The following is a 12,075-nucleotide window of genomic DNA, read 5'->3' as shown; positions in this document are numbered from 1 at the left end:
GTGTTAACTCAGTGTGGCTTCACAGTCCTCCATAAACGCATACGGTGAGGATTATACACCACATGACTCTGCTGCAAACATGACCGGAGCAGCCAGAGCAAACCGTGCCTTTTCACAAGCTGTAGTATTTTTAGCTTATCGAGTCTGCGCTGGAAACTGACCTAGACACTGTTACCATAAATACATTCTGTCCATTGACCAGCTTTCCACAGCCAGATATCCCATTCAGAGAAAACACAGGGCTTTAACAGACTGCGTCACACCAGTCACAAACACACACGTATGCGTCACACAGCTCTATCTCTGCGGCCTTTCTCAATCACCCTCCTCCCTTTTCTCCTCTCAGTCTGTGTGTCTCTCCTACTCCGTTTGTATTTCAATGATATGAAGTCAATTTCATTCTCACCGTTTCTTTTTCCAGTATCTCTCTGTCACAGATCTGAGATGACTTCTAGTGTAAATCTCACAAAAACGCATCAGCTGAGGATCCAAAATTGATCTAAATGTTTTGTAAAATGTTAAAATTAGATTCTAAGCGTGTATTTATATTTGTGTGTGTATATAATAAATAGGGATTATTTTTATTGGCTTTGCAATTTTGTGTTAAAACAAAGTGTATAAATACAAGGGATGTAACCATACCATTTTCTCAGAAACGATCCGATACGATCCGATACTGAAAAGTCTGAGTATCTGCCGATACTGATCCAATCCGATACCGTTTTCCGTGTCCGTTTTTTTTTTAATTAATGTAGAATTTCTATACTTCTCTGTGTTGACCTGATCATCACTCTTTTGTGTGTTAAACTCAATCATGCAAACGTGGCCAAAAATTAGGAATTTTTTCAATAACTTAATATGTACCTTTGTTTAATTCCTTTATGAATTTATGGCCAAGTTTTATTAATTTAGTCCCTTGTTTTAGGTCAGTCGATGTCATGTTGTACTAATTAGCTATTTTAGTTTTGTTTTAATTCAGTTTACCTAAAGGAAACAAATTAGTACAACATGGCCAGGATTGACTTAAAATGCAGGAACAAATTAATAAACATGGCTGTAAATTAATAAGTCGTGGGGGAAAAAATCGTAAATCTTAATTGATGGCTACAATGTCTTTTTTTCCACCATGTAGTATTGCTGTTTTGAATCTTTTGTTAATAGTGAAAATCCAGCACAACTATTTTTAACCTGACTGAGTTGTTAAAAAATATATTTTGCATCCATTAAGTCACAGACAGATGAGATGAAGATGAATTCACTGGGTTATTGGAAAATATGGAAAATGTATCACTGTGTAGTTCTGTAATATGTAAGTCCATTTTAAGTTGAATTTCCACAGTTTATAAATTGTAGTGCAAATGGTCATAATGATTCAAAATAATCTTTTTTTTTTTTTTTTTGTGAAAAATATAATTGTATTTATTTCTTATGATTCTGAGGTTAAATATTACCGGCACTGTACATGTTCTTGAGATTCACACTTGACTTTTATAAGTCACATTTGACCATCACTTCCATTCTCTCTTTCCTTCTTCAGTTCCTTTCTCTGTCTTTTAATCATATATGCCATCTCTCCTTTCCTTCTCTTCTGTCTATATTCAGGTCAGTGTTGTGTGTGTGTGTGTGTGTGTGTGTGTGTGTGTGTGAGAGAGAGCGAGAGAGAGAGAGAGAGAGAGATTGGCTCAGTCTTATGTAAGACACCCAGTACATGAGCCCCTGGTTACCCACATACCCTGGTTTTACCCTCTTACATAAGCAGTAGTTCTGTTCCCATGGAGTGATTGGGACAGTAATATGAAGTAACAAGATGAGATCCTGCTGTGGCTTGAAACAGAAAAGCACAAATGAGTGGTTTGTTTGGTTTGGTTTGCCATTTGATGAGAGAAATCGGATCAAAAAGTTGCACCAGATTTTATTTTTCTTTCTTTTGTTGTGTGTCCTGAAAATGAGAAGATTTGGTGTGGTTGCAGTGTTTTCTGTGAATCAGGGCACCCCGAAGAGATTTTGATTTAAACAGCAGTTTGCTGCGAAATGTAATCATTTTCTTTCCTACTGAGTAGCTAAATGAGTGAGCCGTGTCATCAGTGTCTGGCCTTTTTTTCCCACCAGAACAGTTGAAAAAAACTAATTTTCCCTTTTTACACTGAACAGTTTGAACTACTTTTGCTTTTAAAACAACATTATATTACATTTAATTGCTTTCATATGACACTAGGGAAGAAAAAAAAAAAAAGAAGATTCTAAAACCAGCTATATATATTTATATATAAGCATATTAAATGCAAGTACTATAAATTGTCTACTTTAATGCTTCAATAAAATATAAAAATATGGGTGAAATAATGTTCGTTATTTAGCTTAACAGATACATTTATGTAAAAATGCAACAACATACTTATTCTGGCCTGTTCTTATGCGGTTCTACTGAACATTATATTCATGAAACAAACCTGACAAAAACAGAGACTGAAAGCTGTATGAGTCAAAAGAATCAAGACTCAGACACACTATCATAGGTGAACTATCATTAAATCACCACCTTTTTTTTTTTGACTCAGACCAATATAACATTTTACACACACACACACACACACACACACACACACATGATTCCACCCAATCAGTTTAATCTAGAGTGACTTACTATGTGTTATTTCCCAGAACAGATTACCTCTAGGGTTAAAAGTGCACAATGATTACATAGTCGAACTGTGATGTCTGTAACTTTCCAGTTCCTGAGTCACCTTTAGTCAGTGGTGGATGAAGTACACAAATCAAGTACTTATATTAAAAGTACAGATATGCATAATAAAATATTACTCAAGTAAAAGTACTCCTTTTTCAATTTTACTCAAGTGTAAGTACAAAAGTACTGTTTTTTTTTATGTAATTAAGTAAAAAAGTCCAGAAATATAGATGTTTGCAATTTTATATAGGCTACTTAATTTAATTTTATATTAGCACATTTTTTTTTTTTTTAATAATCCTGCTTCTCACAATACCTGGGATTTTCCCAAAATAACTAGTTGTCGACTCTAAAACAACTGCAATTGGATCATTCTAGTTCATAAACGAATCATTTGGTGCGATCCGATTTAAAGGGCTCATTGAAAAGACTCCTCTTCTGCGTGTTGGAGCCTGTGATTATATTATAAGGAGTAATGATATGTTTTATGAAATGTACTGAAGTAACAGTAAAAGTTACTTAAAATAAAACTACTCCAGTAATGTAAAGATAGCCTACTTTAAAAATTGTAAGTACAGTAACGAAGTAAAGCTACTCTGTTACTGACCACCACTAATGAACGGCTTTGGTAGTGACCTAGATCCATTAGATTAGTGGTTCTCAATTCCAGTCCCCGTGCACTACTGCTCTGCACATTTTAGATGTATCTCTTATCACTTCAGATGTTTGCTCTGTGCCTTGCGAAGTGGACTTTAAAGCATATTCTACCAAGATTCCAGTTTGAAGGGAGCGTATTTGTTTCATTCAAAGGGCATTAAAGTGTGTGAGGCTTGTATATAAATTGTATTTCAGAGGTATAAATATATTTGTAGCACAAATCATGTGACTGAATGTTGTGAAGTGAAGTAAACTTCATCTGATTTTCCCCTGCTCGACAGACCGATATAGCTATTATTTTACACACAAGATTCCACCAAATCAGATTATCTTTATAAAATGGCATAGCTTCTTAAATAACAAATGAATGTACACTCTTAACATCACATTTTGATATCATTATAATTAATCGCTATTCATCATAGAACTAGTGATTAGAACTACAACTTGGTAACCAAGAATGAATGCATAAACTTAGGACTGATGGTGGTGTTTAAGATATTGTTGGTCATAAATAACAGTAGTTATTATTAAAAAAATACTGCTTCTGTTATCTGCTGGGTTCATGAATATTAATCACGTTACCGGCGTTCGCTCGAGCTGATTTGCTGAAAACAAAACAGGAATGGTAACAGATGAGTGTCAGCCAATGAAATTGCTGTTTGCGCACTAGATCCACCCACTACCGGAGAAACCGGCATATCTTCTGCTTGTTTTTAAAAGCTGAATAATTCTAAATGATTGCGTTATTTTGACAGAAAAATATAACAAAGAATAGCGTTTACATGTAGCGTGTTAGTTAGTTCCACCAATGGCTTGAATGCAGTCCATGTAGAGATTCAGGATGACATGTTCTCCCGGCATCTATTTATACTATAGTCACACCGGCAGTGATATCATGTGCTGTCACCGAGTACAGAGTGTACTGTATCAGGATTATCACAGGGTTTGTGTGGGGTCTTAAATTTAGTTGTATCAAATTTAGCTTAAATTGAACAAGAAAGTCTTAATTTATGATTTCAAGAGGTCTTAAATTTGGGGACAGAAAGACCAGAATTACAATATGGCTAAACTTGTTTTTTCGTATTCGTAATCGGAAAAATTTATCACACACAGAGACCTTTCACACGGAGTTCCAATGCATATTAATGAGTGCGCCACGAAAAAAAAAAACCGCAAACCAATACAAAATGTCGTCTTCAAGTAGTGAGAATTATTATTTTTTTGTCCTTTCTCTTCTTAAAAAGAGAAAAAGATAGAGGAAATATTGGGTCCATCCACTCCTGCGATCGCGTAGAGAGGAAGGAGCGCTCCACCTCCGTATCAAAGAGCTGCAGGATTAACCAGACCGATTCAAAGTTTACTTCAGGATGTCAGTGGATCAGTTTGATGTTTTGCTAGCGATACTGGAGCCACATGTTAAAAAGAAGACCACCAATTTCCGTGACTCAATTGATCCTGAACAGAGACCCGCGCGCACACACACTCACACACAGTTTACAGGGACTTGTTGTGCTTTAATTATAGCTGTGATATAATAATATTTGTAGTATTTTTGATACAATAATATTTGTATGTATAATTGTAGGTATCTGAGCTCTGGTGATCCATTCACCACCATTCCCAGCAGTTTTACGGTGGCTCTGAGTTGTCAAAACGTCTCTCAAAATGCGTTTTTATACAATCTATGGTTTTTATGGATGCGAAAAACAATGCAGCTTCTGTGTTCCCCCTTTATTGCAAAGATAAATTCTGTTGTTTTTGTGAAAACTTGTATCTAAACTGTAAATTATGCTTTTTATAGTAATATTATGGTTATTTAATGGTACTTTATATGGTCCTAAAGACATTGCCCTACCCTGCTCATATAGTATTAATATTATGCATTCAGGTCTTAAAAAAAGGTCTTAAAAAGTCTTACATTTGAGCTTAAAAATCCTGCAGAAACCCCTGCATCAGGTCGACCTGTGCTGCTTTGTGTTGTAACCTGATGACAAAGGAAACGTATAGACACAGTCAACCTTTAACAGAAATAGTGTCAGTATTTCCCTTTCAGGTGAAAATACAGAAATCTGGGTGTATATTACTGTGTGTTTGTGTTTGTTTGCGCTTTGCATGATTCATTCATAGCTCCTGTACAACTCTGTTGCCATGCCAACATCATCTTAAAAGGGCATGAAGATGAATAGTCACATCTAGAGCACATCTCCTCGTTCCCCTCTCTAGTCCTGACACATAGAAGCCTCGCAAACACTGAAGCCATTCTTAAAACAAATGCATGTCATTGTGTAAGCAAAAAAATGAAATTAAGTGGCATTTAATGTAAAGAATGAACACAAGCAGAACATTTTACAAAAAAATTATTGATTATAAAACAAAATAGTTGATACGACAAAATATCTGGACCTTCTTGTCAAACATTTAGCGTTGTTTTTTTTGTTTTTGTTTTTTTTAGGTCCATATTCTCAATATATCATATGAACCATACGTGTATCAAATATAAGCCTAATACTCAAAATTGTCATTTAGTTATTATTATTTTTTAAATATATTTATTTAATTTTTGGTGAGGCTTTACAGAGTTAAACAAAAATTACTTATAAAAATAATTTAGTTAGATGCCAGAGGGGTAAAAATAAATAAATTACATTATTTATTTAGTATTTTTTATATTAACAGACTAACAGTGTACTCTTCTTTTTTTTCTTTTTCTTTTTGTGCCTCTGCAGCTCCTGAAGAAGAAGGGAGCGATGTCCTTCCTGCAGAGACTGGAGCGTTGTGGACCTGTCACTGTGGCAGTGCAGCTTAGGGTAAGTTCACATTAAAACCAATTCCAGATCCCAAACCTGAGCTGAGCTGAGCTGACCCGGCCCGGCCCATCCAGATGCTCGTTTTGCTCTGTGGATTTGACTTCTTGTTTCCAGCAGCACTGGATCTCTTCAAGCCTGTAGGCTCACAGAACCAAAAAGCTGCCTGACAGCTAAACATTATAGACCTGCCAGGATGACGTCTTAAATGCCCATGTGTTTGAGGTTTGAACATTAGGCTTTAGGTGTAGCGTCACGTTCTTGCGCACATGCAGACGTGCTCTTGCTTTCATCTTGACCTCATTCTCATGCGAGTGGAATGCAGATACACGTATGTACACTATGTGCTTATTTTTACACGTTCTACACTGACCTGATTTCATACCCCGTGTTCTGCACAACGAGATGTAAGTGGTTCATAAGAAGAGCCAACAGTATTCCACTTTTGTCCTCTCTGTTCAGGGCTGATTATATCACAAAAGCGCATTCAATGCACAGCGCTCACTCAAACACACATTATTTATCTACGCCTTAATAGCTCCCAGACAAGAGCGGTAGAAGAGATGTGAAATCCCTCAGCAATAATAAATAACATCTAGTCTGTGTTTTTCATTAGCGTTTGCCCTCACGGAAAAATGGAACAGCCATAATTGACAGCTTTTTTCATTTATTCCTTTGAATGGCTGATTGTATGTGTTACAGCCTGTGGCGCCGACTTTCCTCATCTCTTTTCTGTCGGCTGGCATCAGTAAAAATGTCACATGACGATGGCAGGATCATTGCCGTCCGTGCTGACTCAGCACAGGCTCCTTGGCCTATGACATCATCATTCAGAGGCAGCTCTTTTCTGCTTGTGCCTCGTAAGTAAAGGACGCCCACGTGGAGTCTGCATGTGCAGAGCTCCGCAGAAACCTCGGAAGATTTCCACGCATTGTTCACTGGCATTTTTTGTTTATTAATTTGTTGCTTTTTACACATTTGCTATGGTATTCGCACTCTTCATGTGACGTAAATGTATGCTCTGCATGTGTGCCTTAAATTTATTTTGCACTAATGAGTTTGTCCATAAGGTGGCAACATACTGTTTCAAAGTCGAAAAGGAAACTGAGATAGAACAGCAACAATAAGACTGACTTGAGATGGAATAAAAATAAATAGTTTTTAAGTTATGTCACTCTCTAATAGAAATGCTTAAGATCAAATCTGATTAAAGGTGTACATTTAATTTGAACTTTTTTTTTTTTTTTTTTTTGTGGAAAATCACGATTCACAATTTTATCACAATTCTTTGTCATGTTGGTTTTATTATTTTGCAAGTTGTCTGGGCATTACAGCCAAACTAATTTCCCTATTATAAAGACAGCTTTTCAAGTTAACAAAGAAAGAATGGCAGATATTTAGGCTAAAGAGGATCTTTTTTAATAATGTACTTTACTGTTTATTAATGTACAAACAGTGCTTTATTTTCAGGTACAATAGGTGTATTTAGCAGGAGCATTCAAGAAATTGAATGAACAAATATAAAAATAAAACACTATATAAACTGATTCCTAAAGCAACTGTATTAAATTTCTTCAGTCTAGAGCAGTGAGTGAGTTTCTCTTTGTTTTGTTACCGTTAAAGGAACAGTTAATAAAAAATAAAGCCCAAAAATAAAAATTCTGTCCACTGTATGTCAATTGTCAAAAGCCCTTTCACGCTGAGATAATAGACGGGTAATGTGTCCCGGCAATTGTTCCCGGGTCATCAGATTTTGATTCATTCACACTGCCATTGATTTCTGGGAATCTGTGAGTGTGTTCACACACAACCCGTAAAGGCCCTGTAATGACACATCAGGATGTGACGTATAATGTATGAGTCAAAAACTCTAGGCACATTAACTTTCACTTAAACTGGCAAACGATCTCAGCTTCAGCGTGGATAGTGAGGAGCTAACTGATCTCTGCTTCATTACAGTTTGCACATATGTTTTTTCATTATCAGCGATGATCGATTATCAGCATTCAAAACTCCTGGAAAAAGAGTCGCACTATAATGTGCGTCATCACTACGACCAGTGTTGGGAACGTTACTTTAAAAAAGTAATTAGTTATAGTTATTCACTACTTGTTCCAAAAAGTAACTGCATTAGTAACTGAATTACTCTATAATAAAAGTAACTCGTTACCAGGGAAAGTAACTATTTGTGTTACTGTAAAAAAAAAAAAAAAAATTGCTACATGTCAGAGAATTTGTACTTTTATTTTTAGCAGTTTTCACAAGTCAGTTGAAATGGGTAGACAGGCGGACTGGGTTCGTACATAACTTTCGATATTTATTGCACGTCAGCAGACAGCAAGAGTTTTATCCTGCACTTCAAGTATTATCTTTGTAAGAAAGGGTGTTTTTGGGCCACTAGCTTTGTAGATGCGTGTCACACATTACATGTACACATTACATGCACGTTCTTGCCTTTGACCACAATGAATTTGAAGTAGTGCTTATATCTTCACCTTGAAAATGCCAACGTTTCATCGGATTGCTCCTGACTCGCCATCTCTGCTGCTGCTGCGAATCTCTGTGTAGCTGTTGCGTGTGTGTGTGTGTGTTTGCCGCCGCAGGCATGTGTGTAAAAACACTGGCTCTGATTGGCTACCATGAAACACATGACTCTGCTTTAGCCAATCATAATCGTTTATCTTGTTATTAACCCACCTGCTTACTCGCTGTGTGAGCCAGGGGTGCGTTCGGATTGCATAGTTTATTAAATCAATCTATAGTAACGCACCGCATTTAACGTGCAGTAACGTTAGCGGCGTTGTAACGATGGGAAAAGTAATTAGTTAGATTACCCTGTTACTGAAAAAATTACGTCGTTACCTAACACCGTTCTTTTAAACGCCGTTATTCCAAACACTGACTACGACACACCCTTTACAGCTTTGGTTCTGGCTTTTATTCACAAAGAGCTCGTTCCAGGACTGAACCCGGTAATGTTACTAGGTCCCCAACCCGGGATTGATCCCAGAATCAATCATGGGACGTGTTTGCGTTCACACAGAAGGTAATCCGGCAATGTTCCGGACATTTTCTGGCAGTGTGAAAGGGGCTATTGTGTTTCATTTTTATACCACCATTTACTCACTCAAAAGTGGTTTTAAACCTGAATTAGTTTCTTTCTTCTTCTGAACATGAATTATATATTGGGGAACGTGGAAAACCAAACAGTTGCTGCTCCAAAGTGACTTCCATGGTATTTCCTTGCTCCTATCAAATTCATTGTGTACCAACAACTGTTTGCTAACCCACATTCTTCAAAATATCTTCTTTTGTGTTCAGCACAAGAAAAAAATTAATACAAGTTTGGGACAACATGATAGGGAGTAAATAATGACAGAAATTACATTTTAGGGTGATCTATCCCTTGACAGTAATGAAAGTAGGCTGCATGTTTAACAGGCCTACTGTCCCTTTAAGACCTGCACGCATCTAATAAACAGACACATATACGTTTTTTCTATCAACTGTTTACTTTAATTTTAGACAGCCAACTTGAGTCTACATGTAAACCTTGTGTGTTTTGACAGTATTAGCGCAAAAGATAACTTAGTTCAATAATCAGGCGCTGTTTGACAGGCTTTAGCGTGCGCTTTGGGTGTATGCGGCGCTCAGAAAAAGCACAGGTCAGACCAGCGTGTAAATGAAACATTTAAAAGCACATGCAGATTATGAGTTAACACTGCTGTGATTGCATTTGGCATTGTACAGTATACGACAAAGGCGCCAGAACTTCAGCTGAAAGATTGAGTGCTGTAGCACGATACTACGATATTATACTACGTCAAAACATAGGCTAATCATTTGCAGATCTCGGAGTACGTATACCATTTGCTGTGAATTGTGATGTTAAATAAAGCTTGCAACATGTCAGTGGAAAACTCACAGCTCATATATTATTCTCTCATGCAGTTACAGATGCAGTGTTTAGATTGAACAACTTCTGCTGCAAGAGATGACAACACATTTGTATCATTTTCTGGGTCATTAAAGAGTCTGCATTTGTGATGCATTTCCTTATTTCTTTACTGCAAAACACTCACTCGCTTTGGATACTGTATGCTTAAAATTGCTTAAAAAAAATAAAATGAATAAAAAACATTAACAATGCATTTCAAAATCAAGTTTTCTGATAACTTTCGCACAAAATGTTATTCCGTGGTGCTTTTTATCACTTTGGAGTTTTCTTTAAGTTTTCTCCCTGTTTCTTTGTGCAGATATTGCAATAAAAAAAAAAAAATTACAAAATAAAAACCCCACACACAAGTTCTGTCTGGGTGACACATGGTGAGAGGAGGTTGTACCATGACTCACGTTGCTACAGAAATGGAAGCAAACGGGAGTCGTTGAGATACATCTGAATGCAACATTATGCAAACAACAGTCTTACCTGTCTTTTCCTGCTGCTCTCTCTCATTCCAGAACTCTCTGTGTGAGATCACCAGTAAGCTGCAAGCGTGTACACCTCACTTTATTCAGTGTGTCAGGCCCAACAATGCCGGAAAGCCTGATGTTTTTGACAGCTTCCACGTGTCCTCACAGCTCCAGTACGTGGGAGTTCTGGAGATGGTCCGCCTGATCCGTTATGGATACCCAGTCCGCCTGTCTTTCACCAGCTTCCTGTGCAGGTGAGATTCTCAGCCATTCAATTTGTCGCTGTAAGGCACTATCCATGACTAGATAGGGTGCAAATAGGTGTCCCATTACTGTTTTAACTAATAAACCCTGTGTTATTTAAATTAGAACTCTTACATAAACATAAATATTCACTACTGATTAAAAAGTCTGGGGGCGGTAGGATAAATGTCTCTTAAACAGCAAATCAATATATTTGAATGATTTCTGAAGGATCATATGACACTGAAGCTTTGCTTTCATAGACATTATTCAGATGTAGAGCAGTGGGTCTTACGTTTCCTAGTGTCAGTTTTTAAATCAAGCAGTTCATATCCTAGTACAGGGGTGTCGAACTCAATTACTGGACGACTGGAGCACTGCAGTGTTCAGATTTAACCCTGTTTGAAACAGCTGATTCAACTAATGTAGTCCGTCAGGCTTGTTTGAGATCTATAAGGCCTCAAGCCGTCCAGGAATTGAGTTTGACACCCCTGTCCTAGTGGCGTGACATGTTTCCCAGAAGGACCTATATGCTATATGTATTAAGTAGAGTCTAACTGAGGTGAAGCCATCTGTTAAACTCTGTTTCTCTGTGGACATATATTTATGTTTCTATACACTCAGCACAAGAGGTTTTTCAATCCATTTCTGCCGCCAGGTCAAATGAGGTAAAGCGGGATTCCTGCCGGGCATAAATCGTAAGTGCCTTTTCTCAGACGCTGATATGTGTCTGCCTGACTCAATCTGTCTGCGCTATACGCTCGAGATGGACTTTCAGTTCAGCTGAGGTTAGGCAGAAAGTGTATACCCCATGTGTGTGTGTGTAGGTGCTGAGAGCAACGTCTAGGGTGTGACGCTGGTTTCACACTATGATTGATGGTCATAGGCCTCACTGGGAACCGTTTTTTTTTTTTTTTGAGTGGCCGTTTTCCTGATGGGGTGATAATGGGGCAGTTTTGGAGACGATGAAGTGCTCTCGGACGGGTCTCCCCGATCTCTGCTCAACTTCATGTGACTGGAAGACAGAGAAATGGAATAAAGGATCAACGAGAAATATTGGACATTGTATTGTGGAAGGGGACAGAATGTGATTTCAAGAAATCTTCCCCGTGCTTTTCAGAATGTGAAAGGAGGAGATAAAAGAGTGAGTGGAAATGAAAGAGGAGCAGGCTGTTCCTTCTGTCAGGCAAGGGTTCAGCGTGACTCTGTGTTCATCTTCCTCAGGAACACAGTGCCTCGTCTCCGTGTCATACTGACACCCATAGAATA

The 12,075-nt window shown here is 37.5% G+C and overlaps 1 pseudogene; it reads left to right on the top strand.

Moving 5' to 3' along the window:
* Positions 1 to 12,075, top strand: part of LOC113053642 (unconventional myosin-XVI-like) — a 161,010-nt pseudogene that overhangs the window by 105,748 nt on the left and 43,187 nt on the right.

The sequence above is a fragment of the Carassius auratus genome, chromosome 34, assembly GCF_003368295.1.
Source record: "Carassius auratus strain Wakin chromosome 34, ASM336829v1, whole genome shotgun sequence".
NCBI lineage: Eukaryota > Metazoa > Chordata > Actinopteri > Cypriniformes > Cyprinidae > Carassius > Carassius auratus.
This window is presented reverse-complemented; position numbering and strand designations above follow the sequence as displayed.